Consider the following 3,117-nt stretch of genomic DNA (forward strand, 5'->3'; position numbering starts at 1 on the left):
ATGTCGTGGCCACGACAAAATTAAGTGAACCGAAAATGTCCTTTGGCGGTCACCGTAAATTATCATGCGAGTCACGTGACATTTTTTAGAACGTTCCTGAGTTAAAAGTGAAATGCAGACCTGCCTGGAATTCGTAGCGAGTCGGCGAGTGATTGTGAGTACACTCTTTTCCTTGTATCTGAGAATTTTAAATTCATAATTCATATAATTCATATTTTTGTGAGAGTTTAAGAAGTTTAATATTATTATTGTTTCATGTGTGCATTATATGGGGAAAGAATAATCGGTTTGATTTTTATATATTTGCTTAAATTTATGTACCACAAGCACATCCTAAAAATAGACAAAAAGTAGTTAACTAATGATACGTTATCATCACCAATACAACTTTCAGTTTAGTTGATGCCTTTTCCAAAAACTTTTAACTGTCTAATTGTGTACTAATCTTACTTTGTGTGTTTAAAATATAATAATAATAATAATAATACAATAATAATAATGATAAACAAAAATGGCTATGGACAACTGCATAGAAAATAAACCCACATGTTTTCACAAGGTTCTACATTAAAATGCAGATTAATATGTTTAATATGTATACGTTAACGTCATCAGCTTACACTTTTTAGGTATACATTTTTATGCAAGCTGTCAGCGGCCTTTGCCTTCTCTGGTGGACTGCCACTGGGTGTACAGCCTATTGTACAAATAATAATACAAATAATTTAGCAAACTAAAGCAACCAGTTTTTAGACTTTCAGGTGTTAATTCAAATCTTCATTCTTTCTGTCTCTTACAGTTTCACAGATAGTTTAGTGTTGCAAACAATTACACACCTTGTTTTGGATAACCATTCTTACCACCATCACTTATCCAAGAATGAGCATGTCAACCATGCCTACACAACCCTTTATCCCCACTGATGAGCATGATGAGCTCATTACAGCCCTCATCACTGGGCGTTGGTGGGCGATAATGGAGGTTGAAGACCTTTTATGCTCCTCATCTGAAAAAGGTGAGTGTGAGCATCTCCCTTCAGGACAATGTTGGGGAATAGTGGAGGGACCACCTTTGCCCACTGCATTCCCCAAGGAAGCACCTGCTCCAGCCAGGTCCCCTGAGGGAACACTTGTTCCCTCTGCTTCCCCTGAGGGAGTCTCTGTGTCAGCTGTGCCCCTGAGGAAGCACCTGCTCCAGCTAGGTCTTCAGAAGGTGCACCTATTCTAACTGTGGCCTTGGAGGAAGCACCTGCTCCAGCCAGGTCCCTCGAGGAAGCACCTGTTCCCTCTGCTTCCCCTGAGGGAGTTTTTGTTTCAACTGTGCGCCCTGAGGAAGCACCTGCTCCAGTCAGGTCTTTAGAAGGTGCACCTATTCCTACTCTGGCCTCCGAAGAAGTACCAGCTCTGACCAGGTCTTCTGAAGAAGAACTTGTGCTCACTACTTCCACCGAGGAAGCACCTTCTTCAACCAGGGCCGCACTGAGGAGAAAATTAAGGGTCCCTGATGATATGAGGCTGTACCTGACAAGGGATGTCATTTTAACACCTTTGCCCTTAAGGCCTCCAAAGGGACCAGCTCCACCTAACAGGGCCCCAAAAGAAGGGCCTGTTCCCTCCGCTTCCTCTGAGGGTAAATCTGTTCCAACTGTGTCCGCTGAGGAAGCACCTGCTCCAGCCAGGTCCTCAGAAGAAGCACCTGTTGCTGCCATGGCCTCAGAAGAAGCACCTCCTCTAACCAGGTCCCCTAAAGGAGCACCTGTGCACACTGCTTCCTCTGAGGAAGCACCTGCTCTGGCCAGGTCTCCTGAGGGAGTACCTGCTTCTACTGCATCCTCCGAGGAAGCATCTACTCCAACCAGGGCCACACTGAGGAGAAAAATAACAATCCCCGAAAACATGAGGCTGTATCTGAAAAGGGATGTTATTTTAACACCTTTGCCCTTAAGGCCTCCAAAGGGACCAGCTCCACCTGCCAGGGCCCCAAAAGAAGGACCTGTTCCCTCCGCTTCCCTTGAGGGTAAATCGGTTCCACCTGTGTCCTCTGAGGAAGCATGTGCTCCAACCAGGTCCTCAGAAGGTGCACCTGTGCCTACCACAGCCTCAGAGGAAGCACCTGCTCCAACCAGGTCTCCTGAGGGAGCACCTCTTCCTGCTGCATCCTCCATGGAAGCACCTTCTCAAGCCAGAGCCTCACTGAGAAGAAAGATAACGATCCCTGAAAATATGAGGCTGTACCTGAAAAGGGATGTTATTTTAACACCTTGTCCCTTAAGGCCTCCAAAGGGACCAGCTCCACCTGCCAAGGCCCTAAAAGAAGGACCTGTTCCTTTCACTTCTCCTGAGGGAGCTCCTGCTCCCACTGTGTCACCTGAAGAAGCACGTGCTCCAGCCAAGTCCCCTGAGGGAGACCCTGTGCCCACTGCATCTCCCAAGGAAGCACCTGCTCTGGCCATGTCCCCTGAGAAAGCACTTGGGCCCACCAGTTCCCCTGGAAAAGCAGCTGTGCCCATCAGGTCCCTTAAAAAAGCACCCGGACCTGCCACACTACTACGGGGAGTACCTTGGAAGAGGCTCTGCCCATGGAGAACTGGAGCTTTGGTAAGTCTCTCTTGTAAGAAAATGTTCTTAGTTTAAATTTTGGTAAACTAATTTTGTTTTAGATTTTGTCTTAGAGGCAGTCATTAAAACTGTTTGTGCATTAAATGATGATGTGTGTTATTTCAACAGGACAGTGTATATGTGGTTCAACCATCTCCATGTAAAAAACAGCGTGTGGAAGAAGGTCCCATAGCTGCTCCAAGTTCCCAGCACACTCTGAAGAGGCTGTGCCCATGGAGCACTGAAGATTTGGTAAATCCCTACTATATATTATTTTTATTTTTCAGATTTAAAATCCCTTGTATTATATTTAACGATATGTCTTTGGATTTATCATTAAATATTGATATTGGTTATTTAACAGGACAATGTAGATGGGGTTCAGCCACCTCCACGCAAAAAGCAATGTGTGAGAAAGGACCCCAAAGCCTCTGCAAGTTCCCAGCACACCTTGAGCAGAGGCAGTGCCTAAAGAGCAGGAGGCCAAAGGTTTGTCCCTTCTGTTTCTCAGTTTTACTTC

Source organism: Garra rufa, chromosome 12 (assembly GCF_049309525.1).
Source record: "Garra rufa chromosome 12, GarRuf1.0, whole genome shotgun sequence".
NCBI lineage: Eukaryota > Metazoa > Chordata > Actinopteri > Cypriniformes > Cyprinidae > Garra > Garra rufa.